The sequence below is a fragment of the Ixodes scapularis genome, unplaced genomic scaffold (genome assembly GCF_016920785.2).
Source record: "Ixodes scapularis isolate PalLabHiFi unplaced genomic scaffold, ASM1692078v2 PGA_scaffold4__175_contigs__length_147842914, whole genome shotgun sequence".
NCBI lineage: Eukaryota > Metazoa > Arthropoda > Arachnida > Ixodida > Ixodidae > Ixodes > Ixodes scapularis.
This window is the reverse complement of record NW_024609879.1, coordinates 102290271-102318195: the sequence shown is the minus strand read 5'-3', so window position 1 is coordinate 102318195 and position 27925 is coordinate 102290271. Positions and strand designations below refer to the sequence as shown.

The window sequence follows — 27925 nt, the reverse complement described above, 5'->3', positions numbered from 1 at the left end:
CGCCACGCGAAAGACAGAAAAATCGCCAGATGTCACGGTGTCAGATGCCTGGATGCCCGCTGTGAGCGAGCCAGAGATGTCAGAAACACAGCGCGAGGCTGCGGGTGCACCACAGCTACTTTCGCGCGCGCTCTACTGTGCGTCGGTACGCATTCCCGACGCCATCCAAATGAAATGGGTGCCATGAAATGCATTCTGCCATTTCAGATTCCGCCACGTATGCACAAATATTTTAATGTTTTTATCACATGGAAACACCATTTTCGCAATCAAACTATGCTTGTCGGAATGGTTTGACTATATTTTGTTTCAAAAACCACCTCGGTGGCTCTTAAGTGGCAATGATATTAAAACAAAACGCAAAGCATTAAATCGTCTCAGAGTCTCTGAGCCAACGCGCTGGCCCATAAATCTATATTTGTTGGGTTTAAATATCGGCCGAGGTGCCCGCAATCCGACGGAGGACAATCTGAGATTTCGGTTGCACGTCAAAAGATCTCCAATTAGCCAAAATAAACCCGCAATTGTTTTATTGGGGTGTGTTAAGTGATTTTTGTGGGTTTGTCTTGAGAAACCCTAAGATCTGAGTATTTACTTTGCTTTACCTTAGTTCGGAACGCAGCCAACGCTACGGGCTGATAGAGCCACTGAAGCAGCGCGAAGAGCGCAAGGTCAAGCTGTTTGTTCTCTTGCTATGCCTATGCGGTCGGGCTAAACTAGAACAACTGAGTAAGTTACGCTTCATAGACATCTTGGTGCTTAAAATAATGGTTGTCAGTTATCTGAAGCTTTTGAAATCACAGGAAACGCCTTTCCGTCCTCCACAAATGTTTAAACAGTTCGTGACAAAGCAAAGCAATATTACGCGAGCTGCCTGACACCGGAACTTTTGAATCATGACGATCGGCAGTTGCGTTTGATTGCTTACTAACCACCAAGGTGGCGGCACCCACAATAATTTTGGGGGAAAAAGTGCCGATACTCTAAGCATAGCTCATTTGGTTTAGCTCACAGGCTAAACCAAGGGCGGCGGGGGACCGTTGGCCGAGTGTGGTGTGGCACCGCAGATCAGAGCACGTGGAGAAATGCTCCAGCGCGAGCTCCGTTCAAAGCACGGAGCTCACGCTTTGGAACCCAACGTTGGCAGAAAGTGTAGGGACTAAATCCCCTCGATGTGTTTGCATTGGTCTTTCAAATAACGTCAAAGGTGCCAGTGCACGAGGCCCGTGTCTCAAGCGGCCCTTGGAGGCAAATGGCGGCGCAGCACTAAAATGACTGGCCCTTGAAAGCGAATGGCGGCGGAGCACCCGCTCGTAGCATGTCTCTTGCGCGTTTCCCCAAAAATGGTTGGCGGTACTTGTGAAAAACGCCTTTATCAAGGGGCTTTAGCAGGGACCCTGGGTTCAGTCGCCCATCTGCATCCTACCGTCGTGCGATCGTGTATCACATATACTGCGTAATGCACGTTAAAGACCCCGAGCTAACAGTTGTACTGCACGTTTTATAATCTTCAACGGGTAACAATGTCGCCCTACGAAACTGTTGCCCTCTAAAAAACTAACGACTAGTTTTGAATGTGGCGTTACATTGCATTTTAATGTGTGTTCGCTTGTTCGTGTTTTTTTGTTTTTTTGTCTACATCTTTGATTACTGGGCCCTTACTTATGATGAAGCAGACTATAGTTGTCGGACTTCTGGAAAAATATTATATATCTAAGAAAATGGCACGTGGATGCAACAGACAAAAAAAAAAAAAAAAAAAAACACATAGGCGCATTTAATAAAAATAATAAAAATAATAGAATTGAATATAATTGTGTTTTTAAAGGTTTCAGCGTACTAAGAGCTATAAAAACGAACTCGATGGTTTGGATGGCGCGTTTGTTCACTGGAAGTATAGCTCAGGGCAGTATGCTCGCACTTGTATGTTCCGCTTCGCTCGCAGGGTAAAACCAAATACTTTACTAGTGATGTATTTAGTGAAATAAAGCTTATCTTCTGTATATGTGCAATGCCCTCAGTTTTCGCGTGACTACACGCTTGTTTATCATCATTTATTTTCGTTTCCCACTGCAATTCAGTTCGTGTTCTTTTGTGTCCTACATGCATTAGAGACCAAGGTAACCCAGGAGCATTCTATTTCGCGGATTGTAAAATAGCCTATGCAACTTGCCACGTGCGCAACAATCAATACAAACAATTATAAGCTTCACATATGCCCGCTTGCCTGAATAAACATTGTTGTTTGTCAAGAACAATTGTGATTGTATGAAATCACGTGGGAAAAAACTCGTTCTAAGCACGCGACCGTCGGCACGCAGTGAATACTCATAATCGGCGCCGAGATGAGTGGTAGCTGTCAGCAGGTGGAGTTTTTCTATCAACACAAGCTTAGATATTTTCCTTTCTTTTTCTTGTAAGCACTGAGGAGAGGACTTACACCAAATCTGAGGGTAACGAAGTACTACGAGCTTTCAAACATAATGGCCTGAGCAGTATATGTCTACAAGCTTTAGCCTTTGATGCACCCTTAACTTTCGATACACTCACCGCAAGTGCAAAATGTAGGGCTGTTTCATTCTTAAGTACCATGTGAGTGCTTACACTATATTTAATACAACGTCAAACTATACCCGTTTGCTTCTTTTTTCATTTTTGCACACCACTACTTGCGCGCATAAATCACCAAATCACCAAATTAAGACTGGTAGAGGATGCCACAAAAAAAAATACAGTTTTTTTTTACCTCAAAAATAAACTACGCATCGTTTAACGCTCATTTTCCGCCAAAAGGTAGTGCTAGGTTACAACGAGATGCCAAAGTTTCATCCCGAACGGACGCCTTATTCAAAAGTTATGTGATTTTCTGAAAATTTCAATGGGAAAATGTAGCCCATTTTTGCCCGTTTTCTGTTTCTGGAGCAATAGAGCCGCATGTATTTGAAAGCTCCGTCGGCCGCCATTTTCCCAATGAACGTTTCAGAAAATCACTTAAATTTTGAATAAAGTATCGGATCGGGCTGAACTTTGACATCTGGTTGTGACCTTTAGCGCTGCCTTCGGGCGGAAAATGACCGTTCGGCGATGCTTAGTTTATTCTTGCGGTAAAAAAAAACAAAAAAAACAGACCCTGTAATTTTCTTTTTTAACATCCTGTACTATGCTTAAACTGTGGAAAGGCTACCCACAGACAAAGAATCTTTGCCTGGCCAGTCATTGCATTTATCACTGAATTCATTAATTATTATAATAACGAATTAATGATAATTAATTATTATCATTTATTGCTGTGAGTTAATTTTTAACCTCGGCATTTTTTTTTTATTATGACTCCCGCACCAGCCCTACTTTGCGTTTACCAAACTCAACATCTAAACCTGAGTGTCATTCTTTTTTGTGTATTTTCCGGTCTCGTGGTTTTCGTCAAAATGAACACCCAGCTACCTAAGTGAGGCACCTAACCACCCAAAAATAGTTTTTTTTTAAATTTTTTCTTTGGTTAATTCCTTAGACTAGAATTTTGGACACCCAAGTCTATTTCGTCAACTCGTTTACCTGGAAATTCAGAAAGAGCCAAACACATGCACGACAAAATCGCCGTCCCGTCATACTGCCGCCCGCCGAGCCGAGAAAGCAACGCTCAGTCACGGACTTCTATAGTCGGTTACAAGTTAAGAAGGTAGGAGAAGCTCCTCCCAGAAGTGTGATGCGCCGGTTTCAAATCCCTCCGCAGTCGAAAGAAGAGTTCACCGGAAACGCTCCTTGTTCCACTTCAATGGATAGATATTGGCTACAGAGTGATGCCAACTTGTCTCCGGTCCCATTCTTTAAGAAAGCGACCTTTGTATTCATCGGAGGGAGAACCGAGCCCCTGAAAGCAGCCTTTGTATCCATCGGAGGGGGAACCTTACCCCGAAAGTAGTATTTGTTTTTATCGGAGGGGGAAAACTCTAATCTCCCTTTCGTAACTTCCACAATGCTAAGTCAAATTCGAAAGATAAATCAAATATGTACAAAAAGGCAAGACCCTCCTCGCGCGTTGGCCTCGACGTCACGGAAACGATGGGACGCCATTGGACGCGGAGGGATATATGATTCCCTTTGAGGGGCATTTGCCGCTACCTTCTCGACTTGTAACCTATTATAGAAGAATTGCGTTCATTCTTTTCACCAGGGGCCCTAAACTCGTGAAACACAAAGTTGGAGCCAAAAGTTCGCGGAGTGCGCCGATTGGACGTCGGCGAAAAAAGTGCCGAGTCATCGTCGTTATAGGCCAATCGGTGCGCTCCGTCAACTTCGGCCCCAACTTTGTGTTTGACGAGTTTAGCGGCCCAGGCGTAACTTTCGCTCTGTTTTCTTGTTCTCGAAAGTGCCAGTTCATCCTCGTCCCGAGCGCGCGACGCTCGAACCTTTGCCGAACTTTCGAGATGGTGACGCACTGTGGATAAGCAGCTGCCGGCGAGCTCGTCGAGTCACTCTCGCTCTCGCTCTCTGTCACGCTGCCGAATCGCAGCCTGGTTTCTGCTGTCGGCTCTCGACGCTCTATCTTTACTTTTTTTTTTTGTTTGGCACAAGTTCGCCGATAAAACCTTTATTTTTCAGTTCACTGTTCGTCCTCTTGTCACCTTTATTTGTGACAATAGAAATTTGATCACATTGAAATACGTCTAATTGGCCTCTGCCAATTACACATATTTCATTCTGAACCAATAGCGGCGCACGGGCAACTTTATATATTTCAACGCGTCGGTGGTTTGGTTGTGCATGTGTCTCGCCATTTGGCTCAGGACGATTTTCGCGTTTTGTTCTGCCCACATTTGCTAGAAACGTGAGCTCGGAGCGTAGGCAACTGGCCCCCTTGCACGAGAACTGGCGCAGCTGTGCGCGTTCCAAAGAAAGCTCGTGCAGAGAAAAACAAGCAAGGGACCAGGGATGTCAAATTCAGGATATAGAAAAATACCCCACTGTATCGAAGCGCCACCACACACGATTTCTTGGATTGATGAACAGGCTTGGAAGGCGATCGCACCGCCATCTGTTGGTTCAGAATCGCACTAACCAAGGGTGGGGTTGCACCTTAAACATAACGCGGGAGCGGTGGCCGGAGAGACTGCATGCGCCATCTACCAGCTCACTCTGGAAGCTTATGCTGCAGCTGTTTTCTGGAGTTACACTCCCAGCTCCGAAACAATCACCGATGCGTGACTCGGCGATAAAAAAAAAAACGCTTTTTGATTTTTTTTTTTGTTGTTGTTGTCTAAAGAAGGTGGCCTTTATTAGAGAAACTGCGAGATCACCGAGATATGGTAGCCCGGCATGGTAAATGCGTAGATGTGAATAAACAGACTGGAAAAAAACAACAAAACAAACAAGTAAAAATTTAAAGCTTGGGTGATAAAGAAAGGAACGAGGATGTCGTGCGATAATTGTATCGGGGAGTGGCGACAATCCCAAGAAGAGCCGGCTTATTCTCTGTCGCATCATTGATTTAATCGCTACACACCTCTGGGGCCCTAATCTGGACACTTGGCGAAAAATTCGGCGAGTAATCTGGCTGCCGTGATTGGCCAACTCCGCACTTGACCTTGGCGCCTGCCAATCAGAGCCGCTGGATTTCTCGCCTTCTTTTTCGCCGAGTGTCCAGATTAGGGCCCCTGGTATCAGCTTCGGCCACCGCTCCCGCGTTATGTTTAACAGTTGAGCACACTGTACGTGGCGCTCGGGGTCGACAGCATGCTGTGCGGAAAGCCGCAGCCTACATTTGTCGATTTGGTATACTGACTGGTTTTTGTTAGTGTCAAGATCGAAATGTTTCCTCACTGGGTTCTTCGGGCACACCTTCTTGAGATGGAGCCGTTGGAGCCTATGCACGTTTCCACTGTTTACGAAAATTCCAGTCCACACGCGCTGAATTGGCCGCCGCCAAGTGCCGTGTACGGGTGGGCCAGGTGGGTTGACGTTTTTAGAATGAGCCGCCGCAAACTCTCGCCTTCTTTGATAAACGGCGTTTCTCCAAACTGAGGCTCCACATTCTCTAAACCGAGGTTCGATAAAACGTCCCCATTTTCTAAAACGTCTTTTGATGGAATGGCGTTCGATCAACCATAGTAAACCCGAATTTGATGCAGTGTTGTTGTTTCCGGGGATCGGTGGCCGAGTGGTCTAGCGCACACCAGCTCGGAGCACGTGGAGCGAAAGCTCGCGCTGCAGAACCCAGGGATCCTGGGTTCGAGCCCCACCCCTGCCCATTTCGATCTGGATGAGCATCGTACCGGCGTGCGGTCGTGTATCACTACTGCGTGATGCACGTTAAAGACCCCAGGCTAGCGGCTGTACCGCACTGGCTAAATTTCTCATCTACAGCTGGGAGACTCGTCGCCCCTGTGAGGCAGACCAAGTTCTAGGCTGTATAAACACACACACAACCCAATTTTTTTGTTGTTGTTTCCGCGGCGGCTCGGTGCGTCATTCCTTCGGAGCGTTTCGACGCCTTTTTGCTTGGCGCGTGGGCGCGATGACTTTGATCGGGTCAGGCCAATTTTATGACAGTCAGTAACAGCAGCTATTAAACTTAATCTTTGTAAACTATGCTTACAAAATGGTTACATAAGTGGAAACACCTCGCTCCGTAGCGCTAACTAAGCCTCACAAAATTTCCGGCGCACAGCGCACGGAATAATATAGCGCGAGTGCGCGACCGAACAGTTTCGCGAACCGGTTCGGAACGGTTCTTTTGTTTTGCTCCGGTTCTGGTTCAACTCCAAAATGGCGCTGAACATTTCGATTCGGGATCTGTTCCTGTTCTGGGAAAAAAAAATTGGTTCAGCTGCGGTTACGGTTCGGTTACGGTTGTGGTTCGACACCCCGATATGTGGGCTGAGTCTGAGCGTTCTGCGATACGTATTTTATTTTTGCGGCAGAAAAGAAAGAACTCTAATTGTTTTTGACCACCCCATCCAGCCTTTCATTAAATAAAGAGATAAATAAATTATAGCGAAATAACCTTTCATTATTAGTTTTAATAGAGAGAACCAGAGCGTGTGGCCTTTTACGCACATTTCTTTACGTCCCTTAGAAACGACGTCGGTGTATTCGCAATTACCAGTGACTTTTCGTGTTTTTAGTGCACACCGAGGCTATCGGTATTGATAGAGCGAGTACCACCTGCTAAATAAAGGGGACTTGCAAGAGCAACCAAAGGGGACTCAGTTCGTATGAACTCGTAGGGCGTTCGGTAATAATCCCGGGATAACACAATGAAGGCATATTCTTGCGAAGCTTTTCGTTGCCTTCTCGAACGTAGCATCGCAGGTGGTAGCGCTTGCCGAAAGCCAAGAACGACAGAAACAATTTGTGCGAGGCTCAACGCCCCTAAAGTTCTCTTCTTTATTACACTGACGTTCGGGGAGCTTGCCAACGGTGAGTCGGACATTTTGCTCTAAACCTTCGCCTGAAAAGCATGGTCCCTTAACGTTGTTTGAAAACGTAATGGAATATACCAGGTGTTGGTGAGGTTAGTCGTGGTGTTCGGCCCGCGTGAACAAGTTACGTGTCGCAGGAAGACCGAACTCCGTGGGAATGTGGCGCTAGTGGTTTGGAAAGAACGAGAAGGTTCAAGAACCCGACGTTACTTGGATCAAAAGATAACTGAGCACGACAAATTTTTCCCATGAGCCGACGTCGAAGCCTACTATCGTCACAACAAGAAATGACTTTTTGGACGACTGAATCAGCTGTTTCAGTAGCATCAACAGTGACGTTCCGAAGGATTACGAAGGATTACTACATTTAACTCTTACGCGCTTATTAAAACGATTAAAAGAGTTTCTCACTACCACCGCTAAGGGGATTCTTTTCGGCTTCTGGTTGGCCAAGAGAGCATCCCAAGCCCACCTTCTGCGTCTGGTGTACGCCCTGGCTCTGCCCGCGCATCCCATTGACCAAACTTTCTGTATAGACCATTTCATCATCCCCCGCGAGGGCGCTGCCATCTTGGAATCACGTCACGCGGCAGCCATTAGGTTGCTTCAACTTGCTGCTCCGCTCTTTCCTCCGCGCCTTGGCGGATGCGTTGTATTCGTGTTTTTCGTCGCGTTTCACCGCGCTTTTTTGCCTTACTTTGGAAACTGTAGTCCGATACATCTACTCGACGACTAAGGCATCACAAGGGTTGAAAGGTCCTTATGACAAATACGGTTTGTTTACTAAGAGTGGCGGAACATTCTCAGTAAGAAACGCGTATATTTATATCGCGCATCTAGGATCGGAAGGCGTCAAGAATAGTCAGCGCAAGGAGGCTATCTGTATTTCCTGAAAGTATCGTTCTTTTTATTCATAATATATCGAAAACAGTTTCTTTTGATTATGGGAGGAAACGCGCGGAGGAGATAGACAACCAACGTTTAGCTTGTATTTTATCTGAGGCTAGAAGTAACGGTATGTCAACAACATGCGATTTGTTCGTTCATAACATCACACCTATATGTGTATGAGGTTCTCAATTTTTTTTTGCTACGTAAACATTCGGTTGGTCGGTCACTTATGAAGTTTAAGAAATTTATACCATGTTCGCTCCCATTTCGACAGTCATTTAAGTAATTTATTGATTATATTCAGATAACCAGTGCCATCCACTTAGTTTCTTTTGACACAAAGATTGGGACTTTCCGCGTAAGAAACTGCCACACACAACTTAACAGTAGCGAGTTTTCGAATAGCGCGCACAAAGATATAACGTCGTTTATGTTTGGCAATCTAAGACGCGGTTTGGGTTCGGCGCATGCGCTATAATGACGACGCCTTTCTTTTTATGTATACTGTTTTAACTTTTGCCAGTATCTGAAATCCTCAATATGTAACGCTGAAAAAAATAGTTATCTGCATAACAATTACTTGAGTCCAGGTTTGTCGATGGTGAATAGAGATTTACTTTTGGTGGCTGGCGACGCCGAAATTTACAAAGCGAATATGTTCAAACAAAGAAATGTTTGTTAACACAGGTCCGTGAAGTGGCACCTAGCGTTAGGATTCAGCGGAACTTTCCAAGGTATCTCTCCTCCTGCGCCCTTTAATTTTATATGGAAAATTTTACGGAATACAAATGCTAGGTTTAATTTGACGGGCCTGTCACTTATATCATATCTTGAGTAAGCGAATGTTCATATAAAAATAATTTAGTTTATTGGACCAATATCACGAAATGCGGCTTATGAATACTTTAGCAGGGTTGATAATTTAAGAAATTTCCTACTCGGCCTGTCAAAACTTGCTCGAGTACTGAATAATAATAATAAAAGAGGTCGCGAAGATACTACTTGTTTATATAAATTACCTGCTTCATTACACGATACGTTTTAGTCTGCGAATTTCACTAAAGATAGGGTGCCCATGAAAACCAAACAGTGTGTAGTGCATTTGCGAGTTCATCTGTTCTCGCCAATTCAGCACAATGCTAATCAAGCTGTCGATATGCTTCTTTACGTTCACGTGTTGGTCTCTTCATTAGTTTGTTTTTCTAGAAATTGGTGTCATTGGGTACGGCTGTAGGTGATGGTAATATCTCCTGTACATCAGTCAGGCGTTTCGCAACCGACCATAATCAGATACATCAAAGGAGTTGGTAAAAAAAAAAAAGCCCGCACTTTAGGCTAAAATACACCTCGTAGTCCTCGAAGTGGTTCAATATCGCTGTTTCATTTGTTGTGTGCTACAAGGAAAATATTCATATCATAAAATTAAGCAAAAACAACGTAAAACAGCAACATAGCTGCGTTCACGTTGAAACCGAAACCAATCAAATTGAAGCAACCTATTGGCGCCGAGTGCGTCAGCGCCCTCTATCCGCCGGTGAGGCAACTACTAAAATGAAAACGTCTATACACGGCTCTGTGGGCAACGAGCCTCGCGCATTCGAGATATCACTCCGCGGTTCCACCGGTCGCAGGCGCGAAGATCCTTCGCTTGCTATATTTACTGAGAGTGGTTCTGGTCCCATCGCCGGAGATGAAATCGGTGTGTTGCGATCTTTGATTGCTTTTAAAACTATCGGCCGCGTATCGCCGTGATTTAGGAATTCCTAGGATGCTTAAAGCCTGCAGATTGAGTTATCGCCATATTTAGCCCATCTCAAAAACCTCCTGAGGGCAACTCTAAACCATTCGAACACCTGTCTACTAACACAATGGTGAAAACGCTTATATGTCGAGATTTTAGGATCGACTATCTCAAAAGCCTTGCGGATTTTTGACTAAAAAGTCAAAAATACGCTGATGGATGAAAAAAAGACAGTTGTACAGCCACGTGACTTCTGCTAACACTCTCCTCCTTTATATGTCTTCCTCCTCCCCAGTCCAGTTTCGGTTTCGGTTTCGAGCAGTTGCGTTTTTTTGACTTCATTAAAAATATACGTGACGCTGTAGCAAAATACTGATTGAGTAGATTTCTGACACCACATTAAATCGCCTGGCAAAAAATAAATAAATAAATAAATAAAAATTGGGTGTTGTCATTGTCCCTCTAAGCCGGGGTCTCACTGCTCATACATCATAAAAAAGAGTCTACAAACACTAGTCACCGCAATTTCCGTGGTTTGAATGCCGCGTGCCAAGTTTCCTCCTTGAACTCATTGCCAGGCGGCATTCGAAGCACGGATATCTCGCAGTGACTCGCGTTCGAATCTGTATGAAGACTGTTTTTTGTATGATGTAGAAGCAGTGTGACCTCGGATTCACAGAACAGGGCTAACATTGCTGGAGGCATTTACGCTATCGCTGGACATCGACTTGAAATGATCGGCAAACATTTCTGACGTATTTTTTTTTAAAGGGATACTGAAGCGAAACTTGAAATACACCTATTATGGTCAGAAATAGGTTCAATATGATCAATGATATTCATAAATCATAATCGCGCGTTTGTATTTTGAACGGATGGCTATATTTTTCACCCTAATGGGCCCGATTGGGCGCGCGCTCAAAAATCGGCCATCGGAGAGCGCGATGCCTCTTGGGATATTGGGCGCATTCGTGACGTCACTTGTGCCAGACGGGAAAGGCTACGGCTATGTTCCAAATCTTACCCGAGTAACCTGCCTCCTACGTCAGCGGGTAATACCACGTGACATCGCGAGTAAACGATCCGCGACTCGATTTTGGAACGGCCAGGATAATCACCTGGATACTACGCGGATTGGCTTCGTCTTGGGCGACGGCAAAAAGAAAACACAGCAGCGATGACAGAAAATAGCAGACGATCCTTTTGATCATGGAGAAAGCACCCGAAGAACGGTTATGTTAATGACGATGCGGTGTATTTTGAGGTGGATCCACCAGCTCCTTTTACTCACCTTCGTTTTGAGATGTATATTGAGATCAAAATTACTTACTCCTTACAGCTAGACATGAAAAAATGGGTTTTTATTAATCAGCGCGATCGCTGCAATTCTAGTCACGGTGCCCTAAACGCATATATTCCACGCATTGTAATTTGCACCTATTATGTTTTGCAGAAATATATTCCACACGGTGTAGCGGTCCAGCGCGAGGGTGCTTTCTCCAGATTATGAAACTCACGTTCGCTTTGACGCGAATGTGATTACAGTGAAATTTTCGAAGCCTTCACTGCTTTACAAACGTTATCCTCTCATTACACACACTCTGGAGGAAACAAAAATATTACATTATCATATAACGAGTTCAAACATTTTCGGCCTTGAACGTGAGATTACGGCATCCCCCAACGCCGAGGACGAGGATGCGGAGAAGCTCCTGTTTACGCTCGCACTCAGATAATAGGGAGTTTTCGTAGACCGCGCTGCCCCCTCCGCTAAGCGTTCCGCAACGAAGAAGTCGCTACTGCGCCTGCGCGCCGATAGCCTTGACTGTGGAGTTTCCGCTATCGCAGCGGGTTGCGGAGGGGCTTGCGGGACGGCGAAAACGATCTACGAAAACTCCCTAATAACAAGTACACGTTCCCGGGGAAGGTGGACGGTCTGGATGTAATGCAGTCAATTCCTGCGTTGACAACAGCAAATCGCAATAACCACACATGCTGCACCTAATTCTTTGTCATTTCGAACGTCCGCCACCAAAACCAACGGAGCAAGCGAGCTTTGACGGCTGTCGGCGCAGAAAGCAGACGACGAACAGATCACGTGACGTATTTACTCGATTTGATCCGACTTTACCCCCCGATCGAGGAGGGTAGCGCGAGTAATTACTCCGGAGTGAACAACCCGCTTCTGGAACGCGAGTTCTGACGTCATCGAGTAAGCTCGAGTAAGTTTTGGAACGCCACGGTACGAAACTTTTACTCCGGAGTCGGATCGAGTAAATTTTGGAACACAGCCTACGGCGTGAATGTTGTGGCTACGAGCGTTGCCACTTGGTGGCGCGTCGACGATTTACGACCTGTGACAACGTGGCCGTTTGAGATGCGCAAGGGCTGCACGCATGCTGCACCACGGCAAGTCGGCAACCACGGCAGCACTGACAAAACCGGCTCTGAGGCCGGATTCTCAAAGCGAACTCACGACGAAAAAAGTGCGTACGACAAATTTGAGAGAAAACCCGTACTCTCGAAACGAAATTGTCGTAACCTTTGCGCAGGTTACGACAGAATCCTACGACAGCTCCGAAGCTGTCTTACGCACTTTTTACGATCAAATCAACAAGGCCGACAGCGTCGCTCAGTTACTTGGTATCGGCCACCAACGGACATTTATTTTTCTACGTGCTCTTCTCGTGCGTCCCGACTTCAACCAGCAAGAAAAAAGGAAGGAGTACTTAAAACAGACCACGACGATCAAGAACGCAGGATCCACAAACACACGGGAAGAGCTACAACGGCCACGATTCTGCCGACCGAGCGAGCTCGGCAGAATATAGTAGGCCTAGCAGCAACATCGACTCGGCGCACCGTTGCTCCGGCGGTCCTTGGCCAAGACCGCCTGTCCATGACCGGCTGGCCTGCTGAATGGAATATGCCCGCGCGACCCTTGTGGACCCTCACCGGATGAGTAGTTTGATCCCTGAACTAAATTTCAGAGGTCAATATTTTCCCCTTGTCATCTCGATCTCCTTGTTTTTCGAGACAGCGGTGACGAACGCTGTCGTCGAAAAGGGACTCTCATTGATTCTATCTCCTTGTTTTGTGTGATATAGAGCTCAAATAAACGCCATACGGATTACCTTCGCAACTCGGTGTGTACACTCTGTTATTAGTATGTCATTTTTATTGACTCGACGCTACGTCACTGTCGAGGTATAGCAGTTCGTGGGAGCTACGCGATGTCGGTCTAACCTTTCTTTGCCGAGTGTCATGTCAGTATCGAGTTGCAATCGTAAAAGATCGGTCCAGAAGCGCTCACCGAAACGCGGTCTAACAGAGCGAATCCAGCACTTCGATCAAACGCGCGTGTCCGCTCCGAGTGTGAACAGGTATTTGCGTGGCTCTTGCTGACACCCTCGTAGTTCAAACATATCCTTTTTAACGTCGGCTCGCAGCTCGCGACTCGCAGCAACTAATACCGGCCGTGCCAGAAGCATGCTCGGGTCGTGTCGTGCAAAGAGCCGCAACGAGAACGAGCTCACCGTGGCCAACTACGCGTTGGCTTTCTCCGCCAAGGCTTTGCAAACGCGTTCAGGCCTAGGCGAATTCTGCCGGCACGCCGTATTGCCGCAGAACGGCGCTGCTATTATGGCACAAGTGATGTCACGAGAACTTCCCCCCATCCACCAGATGAGAATTTGAAATCGTTCAATTATGTTTAAAATTAGTTCTCCTGTGTTTTACAGCGCGATATTTATATTTCCGAGGTGGTGCCTGTCCCTAGCCCATATTTATGCAACAAGATCGGCGCTAAAATTTCGTTTCACTACCCCTTTAAACAATCATCCTGAGTAATAATCTTTGGTCTGTTTACTTTCGTGGGTAATGCAAACAAAAAAATCACGTACTGCTAAAATTAATGTGCCTTACACCACTGCGATTTAAAACTTGCTGGCATATTTTCCTGAAGTGCGTGAATTAAGTTTTCTACCTTGGGAAGCCGCGTTTTCAACTCAAGAAAGTACCTCCGTGAAATTGTATCCCGGTCAACTTCGGAAAAATGATCACACATACTAGCATAGTCCCCCGCAGCAAAGTTGTAAACCTTGTGCGGAATTAAACAATTTGAGTTGGCGCCAAGCCAGACGAAATCGGAAAGCTACTTCTAGTGCGGGATGATGCTTACCTGTAAGTGTAACTGATACTTCGCACTGAGTCACGCTTGCATTAACTATGTTTGAGAGGCACAAATTTACAACATTACCTTTATGATGAAAAATAGATTTTTGTTGTGTTAAATATGAAAGAAAACGGTGAGGTCAGTAAGTAAACCGCGCTTTTTTTAAACGTAAATGTGTTCAGAAATATTACCATTTTCCTATTTAATTCTTGGTGCATTAAAATATTCTAGAAATAAATATTTAAGTAGCTCTTTCTATTAACTAACTGTTCCTGTTATATCATTAAGGTATTAATTAAATATGCCTGGGTTTACTGAAAACCGAGGAAAAAAAAAACAAAAAGGAACGCCAAGAAGAACAGTTTCCGGAGGTTGCAACGAATTTTCTCCCCAAACCGATTCAGGACACTTTTCTAACTCAGGACGCTGATTGAATACATTCGTCCAGGCAACCAGGACGCCTCCTCCAATTTCTCCTGTCCCTGCTCCGTTGCGGTTTCAGCGATGCACATTGAACCCAGGCGGAAAATAGTCGCGATGCCAGGTCTTCTTTGGACAATAAACAAAAACAATTTAAAGAGACGACATCTTAAAAGAACGTATCCGCCGTAGTCTTAAGGCTTCGAACTTTTTTATAGTAAATACTACTACTACTGCTACTACTACTACTACTACCACCACTACTACTAGTATTAATAATAACAATATTAAATAAAGAATGATATTAGTAATGTTCTATTTACAATCATGTGCACAATAGAAGGCAACCGAAAAAAGCGGCATAAGTGTAGCTTGAAGTGCCCTCGGTCCCCTATCCAAAATTTGCAACAGCGGCGCTTTAGAAAGAACCTAGTAAATACAGAATAAAAAACATTGCGGTGGCTTAGCTCGGCTATGCCAGGATATACGTAGCGTGAGCTAATGATAGAAATGATAGATGATAGGCGCTATCAAGCAGCTCCGGTGCAGTGTCAGACTTGGCTAGTGCGCAACGGAGGCGCACAGCTGGGCACGCGGCGGCGCCAGCGCGTCTGCCACGGCTATGACGTCACTCCCCTGAAATGCGCAGACCGGCGAGGCGCGCGCGGTGGCGGCGGAGCGCGCGGCGGCGGCGGCTCCGGCGCGCCAGCTGTGCGCCGTGTGACGTCACTGCTCCTCGCGCTTGCGCAGCACGTCTCTTTGACAGTCAAGCGAAACTGCTCAACCTCGGCCAGTGTAGCTCACGATAAAAAAATATTAATAAAAAAGGGGAAACAATTATAAGAGGTATATAAAATCAGTCTAACAATTCAAAGCAGTCTCAGGAACACAGAAAGTAAAACGGCTCTGATAAAATTCATAAACACACAGAATGAAGCTGTAATTCTACATAATATTCAATAGACACGCGTCTCATATTCATAACATTCATACAAATCATAAGAAACAAGCAAAACGAAAGCACTACTGATGTGTATCGCCTAAATATGGCGATAATTCACTCTGCTTACTCAAAGCACCCTAGAAGTCGCTAAATCATGACGATACGCGGCCGATTTCCCTATTAAAACAGCAATCAAAAATCGCAACACACCAAGGTCATCTAAGGCGATGTGATGAGCATGTTCCCAAACCAGGACCACTGTCAGTCAATAGCAAGCGAAGGATCCTCGGGTTCCGACCGGTGGAACCCTGGAGAGATATCTCGAATGCGCGCGGCTCGCTGCCCATACAGCCGGGACTACGATTCAACCCAGCGAGCGCGCCCTCAAGCTCTCGAGAGCTGAGGACCAAACGCATCACTCCCGCGAAAAAAAAAGGAATAGTTGGTTGTATTTGAGACGGTTATTGCAGTATTGTGTTCTTTTTCCGCGAAAAATAACAGTTTTCGACTTCACTTACTTGCTTCTATCATCTACAAAAGCGCGCACATTTTGTAATAACGGCGTTTGCAATCTCAACGAAATGTCGCGTTTTCATTGGTCCCATACCGTCCTGGGTGCCGGCACAATGCTTCTCCCATCGCCATAGATAATTGATTTTCTTTTACTAGGGAAATCGGCCACGCATCATGATTTATGGATTTCTAGGATGCCTAGTGCCCGCAGAGTGAGTTATCGCCATATTTAGGCGATCTCAGAAACCTCCTCAGGGATCCTTTAAATGTTTTGAGTGTTTACATAATTATATATATGGTGGCATGTGCGACTGCACCTGCTCCCCATAAGTTGTTCTATAACTAGCAATTTCAAATTTCTTATGCCACAAGTAAGGTATGTTTGCAATTCGTCTTAAGAGAGGCTAGTACCCGTGACACACGGGCAACTCGAATGCCGTTTACAACGAATGACGTTTGAGCGGACGGCCAGTCAGCGCGCGACACTCTGGGCGTATAGTGCATTCCACGCGCGACAGATTGCGAGCTGATTCGCCGATCACACAAATGGCATTCGTTGTAAATGGCATTCGAGTTGCCCGTGTGGCGCGGGCATGATTCAGCTAGACTGCGAACTTAATTTTTTTTTACTTCTGAGTTCTTACCTAAGCTATAACTTATACAGTGTGCAGCTGTAAAGACCACCACATTTCGCACGCCTTGCAGAATTGGAATAATTAAAAAAAATTGAATGATATTGAATACATACCTGAAACTGGGCACGCGAACGTTGTTTTTGCAAAAAAAGTATTATGTCTCTTTTTTTAGAGATTAACTCGGAGGTGGAGAAATATTAACAGCATTGAAAAAACGGCGGTTGTGCATATTCCATTCCCTATATCGGATCTTTGCCTTCTGCACACTGGTTTTTGAACGTGCTCCCAGTTGGTCATTGTTCGTATATTTCGTTAAAACTACTACTTAGCGCGATTAGATTACCCTGCACATCGCAACCTCTACTAGGCGTTCTCAGCGGTATTGTGGTCAGCAAGCTACTCGGGAGCAAGCTCGCAAACCAGGGAGCAGACGACAAACAGGCTGGTATACGATATAAAAAAAAAAAAAAAAATAGACTGCCGCCGTTTTTGCTTTATTTTTAACATTTCATCACTTCTGAGCTGGAGTATAAAATATTAGAGACAAAACTTCTTACGAAACGACGTTCACGCGCCCAGTCTCAGGTATGCACGTTTGGGATTCGAATTTTGTAAGGCTTGCCAAATCTGCTGGTCCCTTGCGGCCACACCCTGCAGATAAACGAGATTTGCACAAAATATATGCATGAACCATATTCGGACTTGTAAAGAGAGGAATGTAAGGGTGATCATATACAAATATGTAATACGCCATTTTTTTTTCTCTGTAGCACATTTTCTTGTTACAATTTTTTTGAGTGAACTTCCCCCAGACTAGGCGACAATAGTGCATATGGGAGAGGGGGACGCGTTAGAGTAATAATTTAAATTTTTTTTGGAAAGATAGAGAAATGATGATATATTATGCCAACGACCTGTGATAAGTTTACCGAAATATAATTTAAAAAATTATCCCAAGCCATTCTTTAAAAAAGAAACAGAAAAAAACTCGATCTAGTTTAGAACTAGTTAAAACCTTTATTTTTTTTAAAAATCTAAAACAATATCGCTGACAACAGTAGCATTTTTTTGGTTTAAAATAGAAGAGCCTCAATATTGTTCTCACAAATTTTAAAGGCATTCGAGTGACCCGTGCAGACACCTAGCTTCTGCAGTGTGATTCACTCTGCTTGCTAGTTTGTGACGGCAGTGATTTGTAAAGCCGAGGTCACACTGCTTATAGGAAGTAAGTATTCACTGGTGGCCATAGCTGTGTGCGCGACTGCTGAGCGCGTGCTCATGGCGAGCTTCCAGGGTTCTTTTGCAACATGCATTCTACACCGTCGAAATGGCCGGTCTTAGCAGCCTATAAATGGGGGCTCGTTCTGAGCATGCGCTCTAAACAGCACCCACAAATATGGCGCCCAATGAATACTCCTTATACATCATACAAATTCAGTCTGCATAGAGATTCGAACGGAAGTCACCGCGAGCACCTTGCCTCGAATGCCGCATGACAGTGAGTTCCAGGAGATACTTGGCACGCGGCATTCGAACCACGGATATTTGCGGTGACCCGTGTTTGTAGACTGTCTTTTGTATCATGTTTGAACAGTGTGAACCCGGCTTAAAGAACAAGCTGGTGTTATCAATATATATGGAATGTTTAGTATCTTCATATAGGTTTACAATGTAGTTAATGTATAAATTAAGCAAGAAAAGGCCTAACATACTTTCTTCCGAAACGAGATACTACTGGTTGAATGTCACAGGGGTACTAACCATTGATGTGCACGTATTGGTGCCACTAAGCAAGATTTGACGCAATGAGAGATAACGTTTTCCCGCGAAACCTATACATTTCAAGTTTTTTTTTATCGGCAAGCTGTGGTTTAAGTAATCAAAAGCCTTAGTAAAATCAGTAAAAACACCTAGACTCATTTTTTATCATCAAAACTATGCAAAATGTATTCAGTTTTGCTCTAGAAGAGCTAGCTCTGGTGATCGGCCCTTACAAAATTAAAACCGTGACGCTGCTAGTAACCACTTGCACTGAAAGGAGTTCAACCGAGAATGTGTTTATGGACCTTTAGCCGCATAGTTCAGAACGTTATGAGAATGATTTTAATGAGGTTGTATTTAAATACACCTCAATGTCAATCACCTGAACTAGCAATTGCTTTTTTTTAAATCTAGCAAATAACTGTAAGCGCGGTCACACTGCAAAATACAATACAAAAAAAGAAAAAAAAGAAAAAGCTCCCCTCGGCAGACATTGTTTGATGCGTGTTATTTGTTGTTGTTTTTTGTATCACGGTCCTATTGGTTACACGAAAACTTTCAGCACGTGTGTAAATATAAAGCAAGATAGCTTCTAATATGCTTGAGGAATGTTCGCAGAAAATTTAGTCACCATGCAGAGAGCACCGCGTCTTTTCTTAATTTCCACCGGTGAACGCATTGTTGCGGTGCCTATGTTCCAGCGAGCGGTACACGTGCGGATCCACGTTTCAAATGCCAGAGGCCAACTCCATTGAATCGACGGTTGGCTATTTCGTAAAAGTCTGGATAGAACTGCTTTCGCAAACACGTAGCCGATGAATCCGAGCAAAACCTTTCTCAAAATGTCGAAACTCTCTCTGCAGCCGTCAATGGAGCCCGGATCGTGTATCCGATGGTCATCGAGGAAAGGTCGCTGGACGACAAGAAAATAGTCCGCGTCGACGAGCATTTAACCCTGCATCTCTCGAAAAGTTCAGTCGTCGCCGATGAACTTCACGTGTCTTTGAATCGAAACGGGAAAAGGATCGAGCAAAGGGTAATTACATTCTTGACGCAATCTACTAAAAGGGCAGAGCTCTTGGATAATTTTCTCCAGCCTTAGATAATGTCGATGGTCTTAGGGTTTCGATCGCATGTTCCAGACATGGACGCCGATGTAGGAGGATATAAAGCGAGGGAGAGGAGGATGTGAGAGCGTGCCGGGACGTCAGACTGGCGAGCTCTGTTTCGAAGGATCGCGGGGAGTTGCAAGTACTGGCTGCCTTCGTCTCCACTCGGAGTTCGAACGCGTTCGAACGCCGAGCGCCGGCGTCCGGCGTTCGAACGAGAGACACTGAGCGAGAAGCAGACGACGCTGTCGTTCTCTCTGATTGCAGGGAGAGAGCGGGTAGACGCAAAGACAGTCAGCCTTTGAGTCCGCCACTGATCACTGGGGGGATAGGTGGCGGAATGTGTTAAAGGGACCATGAAATTACATTTTTTTAAGGGGGGAGGGGGGCAGAAATAAATGACTTGACATTTGGATATTGCTAATGGCGCATCCTGTAGTTGGCCGGACGGTGGTCTTCGCGAAAGCGGGCTTTGAAGTCCCCCAGCTTGCGGTCGAGCTTGTAACCGAGCAGCGTGAGCGCCCTGTCGGTCGAAGACACGGTGTGGGCCACTGGTCCGGCTGACTCCAACGACACCCCAGCCATCTTGGTGTTTAAAACCATGGTCGCCAGTTATCTGAAGCTTTACCTGAAATCGCAACAAACGCTTTTCCGTCCTCCAGACACGTTAAATCAGTTCGTGACGGAGCACAACGATATAAGCCGCGCTTTCTAGCACCGTATACCTAAAGCTCAGGAAGTCGCATTTTGAATTGTTACGATCGACAGTTGCGTCTGCTCGCGCATTAAGCACCACGATGGCGGCGCCCATTAGCGAATCGGGGAACGAAGCGCGCCGATACCCTAAGCGTAGCTCATTTAGTGACTCTAGGATAAGCTATACCCTTCCAGTTCAGTGCTACATACTTGTTCCAAAATACTTCTCTTTGGTCATTTCTTGGCGTATTGGTAGGCGTCTAGTGACGTTGGCGGTTACACTGCGCCTTTTTCAAAAGTGCGTGCCATCTAGTAGCCGCAGCACGAATTATCTGAGTTCGCCATTATTTGGGCACGTACTGATAGCATGTATTCGACACGACAGCTGCGCCAGCGTTCGGCGAAGACTCGGATCCAATCACACGCTTCGTGTTCAAGCAATGGCGACCCCCAATGTTGCTTGATAATACTTTGAAAAGGGTCTAATATAGTGTAGAAATATTTGAAGTTATCATCTTTTAAAATTTCAAGCCGCGGTCACGGTGATCATACATCAAACAAAAGAGGCGGTGTTTGCTGCAGACATGAAGCAGAATTATCTGCAACGGCCACGCCTGAAGCATGTTTGAAGTGTGCTTGTTTCATAAATATACGTATGCTTCGAACATACCTGCAGACCGTTCCTGTAAAACCAATGTGACAGAACCGCCGTACAAGGCACTGTGTTGCATAATATGAAGACAATGTTTGTGGACACGCCTCAGATTGTGTCTGCAGACTGTTTTGTTTCATGTATTAGCAGTGTGAACGTGGCTTAACGTTTTCATTCGTGACTAAAGCCAAGCCATTTTGATTTCTTTACCAAATAGCTACCCGGGAGACGACTTTCGGAACGGTTGTACCATGACCGTAGGCACTTTGCCGCGGTATCCTTGGAACAGTCTGACGGCTTCTATAAAATGGTACGCTAAGGCAGTCAATGCATCTAGCTTTTAAATGACTAAATTATGATTTAATCTGGTCGCTTTTTGTTTTGCCTTTACCCGTTAGAGTGGACTGGTGAACGCAACGCACTCTATTCAGCCGCTGGTTGCGATGGCTCGGTCGCGGGGCGGCTCAATGCCTCACGCCGTACGTGCCATTCAAAAGCCACGCATCGCCTCAAGATCCAATGACATCCCAAACTGTGAGAAGTTAATATTGATCTATTGATTGCAAACACGGTAACCATGACGATGGATGCATATATGCGAGGTGGCTGTTGATAATCCCGATTAGGGTAAAAATACGAAGAACAGGACCGACTTCTTTGAAATCAAATTAGTCCATTTTAGCTAACGCAGTCTCAAGTGCGCTGCGTCTGCTTTCGGTGAGGACTCGAATTCAATCATAGATTTCGTGCCCGAGCACTGGCGGCCGCCAATGTAGCTTGATGGGGTTTTGAAAAGCGTCTATTGTTCCCAGTAAGCCGCCATAGGTTCATCTGCATTGAGAGGGCTAGCGTCCGGCTGAATTTAACGTGACGTCGTTATGGGTCACGTGGTTACGTGGTCACGTAGCTGGTATCGATGAATGAATCAATTGAGGAATGCTTTATTTTCGTCACAAGAAAGATGGCGGCTGGGAAAAAAAGCTGCAACAAGTGTAGCTTGACGACTCCCCAGCTCCAAGATGGCCGTTTGTATTCGACATCAGTTAAACGTGCATCAATATAGAGGAATACAAGCAAATATACCTATATATATATATATATATCCACAGAGGCGTACTTTTCGCTCAAAGTACAAAACAAAACAGAAATTGACTACGGATTACGTGACAGCTTGACATGTGCCTGGCCTCTCCTGGTCACGTGGTGTCGCGGCGTCCCGTTGTTGTGCCACGATACGCAGTGAGAAAAGAATTGCGAGGTCCCGACACAGTAGCTTGCTTGTGTGAAGGAAGGTAACAAAGTTTCTTAAATCTTGGAGGAACGGAGGGAGCGTTTTAATTTTATTATCGTGCAATTATGTTAAAGAACTTAGTTGTCACATCTGTGCTGTTCTTTTAACTTTTATTGACCTCAATGCAGAAGCAATATTTCATCACATTTAACCTTGCCTTCTTTCAAATAGATGAAAACGACCCGGAATGGTTCGAAAAACTGGAGATGACTAGTGGTAAGACAAATTAAAGTTACGTTTAAAATGGTAGTTCAATGACCAGAAACTAGGGAAGTAAAGCATTCCCAGCGTAACAGTGCTATTATACCATGGGGATGTTTGTTCTGACGGGGTTCCCGAACTGGTTTTTCTTAAAAAAATAAGGAAAGAAAAGGAGAGAAACAGAAAAGTAAAGCTCGAATAACACAAATTGAGAAGTAGAAAGAGTAGGCATAGAGGAGAAATGGGATGAGTCGTATTGAGACGAGAGGGAATCTTCTACGGTCTATATCAGCGAGGTCGATTGACTCGAGAGGTATACTTCTGAATTTTCCGGTGACGGCGAATGGAGGCAGAAGAAATGATAATGTTCTTTTTTGAAGGATTTCCAATTCCGATCTCGGAGAGCTTGGCGAGCAGGACCTGACTGGCGTCCGAGTACTACGCGCAGTGTAGCAGGACGTGAGCAGATGTATCATCGTCGGAGCATTTGAGGCAGTCAGGGTTGTCAACAACGGATACCTTCGAGCGAAAGGCTCATGTGAATACCCTCTTACATCGAAGACGCAGGAGAAGCCTAGCTTTTTTTTTGTTGTTGTTGTTTTGTTTGTTTTAGACCCCTAGTTAGACATGGCTGGTGTGCCGCGAAGGTGGTTGGAGTGTGGTTACTAACGTCGCGTTTGATGGCTCGGCCTAGTCCCTTGAGGTTTATAGGGCTTGGGATTGAACGTGGTAAACTATGGGCGAGTCTAGCCAACTAATCCGCCATTATGTCGTCAAAATAGTCCCACCATGTGAGTGTACCTACTGAAACTCTACTTCCAAACCCAGGCGCAAAAGGTATATTATTTATAACTGGCGTCGATGAGAGTCTTGTCGTGAGATCGTGGTATAGAAAGTCGTTGCGCCGTTTCAGAGTTCGTGATTATGAGGAGAATTTGTGGGGGCGTCGAGTAAAAATGAAGTTGAGGACTTCATGAATAGCAGTAAGCTGAGCGCTGGTTCAACTGACTCGCTCTTGTAACCGTCCACTCCAGTTTATGCCCTCTGGTAAAATCGTGAAGGTTGTTATTGATCAGCATGTGCCACGATGTACAGGCCCAATCACGTAGATGGGAAGTGTGTCAAGATACTTAAGTGAGATAACTATCTTCCTGGTATTAAAGGAATTGGCTCGACCTCGCTCGTGCTCCTTTTGTTCATCGTTTCTTTTATGTTATTAATGTAATGTTAGCCTGCTCCCCCTTTTTACAGCTTCGTTGACAGTTAATAACAAAATAAAAGAAAGAAGAGATGGGTCAAAGATTTCTTTGACCGTACAGTCATGTCTATTCTTATCAAAACACTGTTCAAAAGACTTTACATGAGCTTCAGAGCGTCTTCTGATAAAGCCAGTAAACTGTAACGCAGCTTAAATTGTTCTTCTTCCTTGTTTAGGTTGGAGGTTCAAGCATCACCACTGGCCGACGGACCAACTCTCGAGTGAGTAGAGAATTGTTGTTGGGTTTGTGTACAACACAATTTATGTCCATCCGCGAGATTTTTTCTCAACATTCCAGAAGTAGTGAAATACATCGGAAAACCAGTGAAATCATTGTCAACTAATTTTATATGGTTGGTAATGATAATTTGTTACACAAGCTTTATGTGCCGTCTATATTGTCTTTTAGGTTATAGACCCTTTTAAAAAGCCAGCCTTTCGTCTCAGTTCAGATTCAAACCTGAAGCTGTAATTATGGCATTACGCAGCTTCCCGAACAAGAAAGGGGAAACACATTAGAAAGCATAAAGCCGAAAACGGTGAAGTTGGTCGTTGTATGTCACCTTTATTGACTCATGAAGTCTAGGGTGCTCAATTTAGGCAATCTTGCCTCCTACAAACCTATCGCTATAGACCTTTCTAAGGTTTAAAAAAATTACAGTACACCGTCCAATCTTCACAGCCCAGGACGTGCGTGTTCGTCGCTTCGGAAAATGAGCAAAGCACGCGCCATACGCACGAACATTCAAAATGGCGTCGGCCACACGCTCTTTTTAGTGAAGGTCTTTACTATCTCTAAATTACACAAGCTTGAAAGATAATTCTGGGAATGTCAGTGCACGCGCCTCACTTGCTCGTTATCCCCACATAAAAGATTTGAACGAAATAAAATGACGAACTCGTCTGCAAGTTTGCTTTGGGTTTTTGCTTCAGAACAGTTACTGCTGCAGACGCCAGAACGTGCAGCGCGCGTACCTACGTTTCCGGCCTTTTCTTTGATGCTTGGGTAATTAGTAAAAGGTCTATGGGCAACGGCATGACCAAAAAACGTCGCTGAAGTCGGCATTTGTGGTTCGCCAAAAGCTCACTGTGGAAGAATTCACAGGTCGTCAGTGAAGTCACTGGACCCTAGAAAGCAGCGCCAAGCTCCCCGTATGATCGCCATACGGGGAGCTTGACGCCATGCGGCGAGCTTCACTCACCCTTACCGATCGCGCGTGAGGTGAGGGTGAGTGAGTTCGTAAGCCTGTAAACCTTATGAGTTTGAGGTTGAGTGAGGGGCGTGAGTTCGGTAAGTATATAAGTTCAGTGAGCTCATGAGTTCGGGGAGGTGTGTGAGTTTATGAGTTCGGTGAGGGGTGTGAGTCTATGAGGCAGGTGAGTGCACGAATTCGGTAAGGGGCGTAAGTTTGTGGGTTTAGTGAGTTCCTGAGTTCAGTGAGTCCAGTGAGTTTATGAGTTCGGTGAGGGGCGTGAGTTCATGAGGCCGGTGAGTGCATAAGTTCGGCGAGTTCATGAGTTGGGTGAGGGGCCTGAGCTCATGATGTCGGTGAGTGCATGAATTTGGCGAGTTCATGAGTTGGGTGAGGGGCCTGAGCTCATGAAGTCGGTGAGTGCATGAGTTCAATGACTTCATGTGTTGTAGGGGCCTGAGCTCATGAGGACAGTGAGTTCCTGAGTTTGGCAAGGCATAAAGTCTTTGGGTAGCAACGTCGAGGAAGAGCGGGTCGCATGACTTCTCCGTACATTTCCGGGGAAGTTGAGTCGAGGCTCGCTTCGCAATAGCGCTGTTAGTTCGTACGGCTGGTTCTTTACGAGTGGTGGGAAAGGAGGAAAGGCGCCTATTGATTTATCTGCGCTCTTCGGCTCCGGCTCGCTTTGCGGCGGCTTGTCGTGGTCTTTTGCCGCCGGTTGCTGCTTCGTGGCGCGATAACGAGAAAGGGAGTAGGGCTCTCCCGCTCGCTTGGGCCGCTCTTATGTAGACTGTGAAGCAACGATATACACGCGGCGTTTTGTCGTTTCAGGAAGGAGGCGAACGGGCGCTCCGCCGGTACGCCTGAAGGCAGACGTTGCTATTTGTAGTGCGCGTACGCCCGATACACCGGACTTGATCGCAATTGGTTTCAAGGCTGCTACATTCATTTCGTAGCATATAAAAGTTAATTAGATTTTCTATTGTCATAGAACAACTGCAGACGATAAGTTTCTAGATTGCATTCAAAGAGATATGAAACTACCTTTTACTTTCGCTTAATATTGGTGATAACAAATTGACGTTCCTAACCTGCTATCTGACACCCCGTTAGTCGCTCAAGAGGGGGCCATTGAGCAAAGTCGAAATACCGGCGGCATCCGAAAACGTTTCGCGTGCCGTAGAAAGGGTTTTTCTTACTAGCTCTAATAATACTTAGATATTAGTTATGATTCCTACATAATATTATTTATCAACCGGCACAGTCCGCGCCGGTTCACATCTGAGTCGTTTACGAGGAGGGCTATTTGTCTTTTGGCAACATGATTTATATTTATACGAGTAAATACCATGGGGGAGGTGGGTAAGATCAATACCTAAGTAATTAAACAAATATTTGATATGTGTGCATGCGCGTGCGTACATAAAAGCACCTTCCCCGTCAAAAAAAAACAAAAAAACTAAACGCCCCAATTCTGTGTATTTAACAAACAAATCTTGGAGAACTGTAGAACGTTTCATTAAGTTGCATGACCGCGCCATTCCCCCTCCTCAAATATAGCGTGGATATCAGAATTAGGCTATTAGTAGTTCCATGTGAAGTAATTTAAATATCGAAGGTAAAAGAACTTCCGCTTACACTAGGCATACTGTTCATTCATTCAAATTAGTGAATACAAGTTAAAATTACCATCCATCAAAAACTATTAAATGATTTTAATAGAAAACACGCTTTCTAGATATACTGTGTAACTATTTGTATTCAACATATTGACAAGTTTGAAAATATTAGGAAGTTTTCGAATAATTTACGCAATTTTAGCGTACGCCAGCGCCAAATGTAGCCCTTGTGTTAGCGCACGCTACGCAAGAAGGTTTCAGAACAGCGTTTCTCCGTCGCAACACAAAAGCCCAAGCATCTCGCGTCTGCAACGCCACCAAGATACAGCCACAATTTTTATTTCACACACGAAATGCTTCAGTGGCAGTGCATGCGCAGTGGCGACGACGCTATTCCTTGCGTACACAAAAATTTAGCGTGCGCTATTCTATGACTGCCTATTAGAGAGTTTTAGAATAACGCACGAAATTTTAGCGCACGCTAGCGCTAAATTTAGCGCTTGTATTAGCGCACGCGACGCGAAAGAGTTTTAGAATAGCGTTTCTCCGGTCGCGACGCAAAAGCCCAAGCATCTCGCGCTTGCGACGCCACCAAGACACAGTCACAATTTTTATTTCACACACGAAATGCTGTAACTTAAGAAAAAAAAAAGTTTTCTGGTCCAGAGTATTATTTTAGATTTATTTAAACATGAGAATGCGACGCGAGCGGTTGACCGGTCGTGTCCGCTTGCGTCGCCTCGGCAAGAGAAGTCTCAAGTACTGACCTTCGCACATCGTACCTTCGCCGAGAAATGTTCGCGCGTCACAAGCATCAAGCTGTCGGTGATCGTTGGCAAACCGAGTACAATGCCGTCCCGTATTGAAAATCGCAGCCGCGAGGATGCCGCCGACGTCGCACTCACGACGTCGCCAAAGCAGCCGCTGACATAATCCTGGAAGCCGCCATCTTTTTTCAACTCTGCTCGTCTTGGCTTTAGCCAACTTCTCATCACGAATCCTCCTTGGAGAAGCGCAAAGAATCTTTGCGTACGAACGCTATTTCCGAGAAATAGCGCACGCTAAAATTGCGCACGCAAAGCGCAAAATCTGGTTTGCGTTCGGAGCATGCGCAGTGGCGACGACGCTATTCTTTGGGCACGCAAAGCTTTAGCGTGCGCTATTCTAAAACTCCCTATTGTCTGAGCAACAAGAATACCGAAGGCCTCTGACACAGATGACGATTTGATGTCGGGATCCATGAAGTGCAGCATTTTACGAGGCATAGAGTGGGTAGATTTCAACGTGCCAGTTTCAATTGGTATGCGCGGAGCAACAGTAAACAATTGACACGCGATAAAAAATTAATATACAACAATATGGTACGCACAAAGTTCTTCAGTAATTTCTTCTTCCTGAAACTAAATA

At 45.2% G+C, this 27925-nt stretch overlaps 1 pseudogene; it reads left to right on the top strand.

Moving 5' to 3' along the window:
* Window positions 1-7256: 7256 nt before the first annotated feature.
* LOC115331550 overlaps window positions 7257-27925 on the top strand; it is an 85188-nt pseudogene continuing 64519 nt past the window's right edge.